Raw genomic sequence first — 702 nt, 5'->3', positions numbered from 1 at the left:
TAAAAAATTCATGAATATGAACTACTTCTCTAGATGTTGCAACCAATGCTAATTGTAACCTATGAGCATAATAATGCACATAATATACGTATGGATAATCGTTAAGTACCAAAGCTTGTAAACCATTCCATTCATCACGCATGTTACTAGCACCGTCATATCTTTGACCTTGAATACTTTCAACTTGAAGGTTATAACGAGAAAGAATAGACACTAACTCTTTCTTCAAAGTCATTGCATTGGTATCACTAATATGTATAAGATCAAAGAAACGTTCTTAAACAAAACCATCACCATCAACAAATCTCAAAATAATAGCCATTTACCCTTTTTTATACTTATCTCGAGCTTCATCAATAATAATACAAAACTGAGCATTTCCCATTTCCTCTCTAATTGAATTTCTCACCATATTAGCTAAAATATGCAAAATCTCCTTTTGAACATCATTGGATGTGTACTTAGCAACCCTTAGAGCATTTTTCAAGACAAGTTTATGAACTTTATCATTGTAAGATCCTAAGAATTTTAGCATTTCAATGAAATTTCCTCTATTTTTTGAGGATGGACTTTCATCATGACCTCTAAATGCACAAGCTTGAAAAGTTAACCATCTAACACAATCTATCAAAGCTTTAAGCCTAAGTCGATTATTCAAGATCTCTTCTGATGTTTGTGTTTTGATAAGCCTATCAATATGTT

Source organism: Theobroma umbraticum, unplaced genomic scaffold (assembly GCF_002168275.2).
Source record: "Theobroma umbraticum cultivar Fairchild unplaced genomic scaffold, ASM216827v3 scaffold_55.0, whole genome shotgun sequence".
Lineage (NCBI taxonomy): Eukaryota > Viridiplantae > Streptophyta > Magnoliopsida > Malvales > Malvaceae > Theobroma > Theobroma umbraticum.
Note: the sequence above shows the minus strand (reverse complement) of the source record.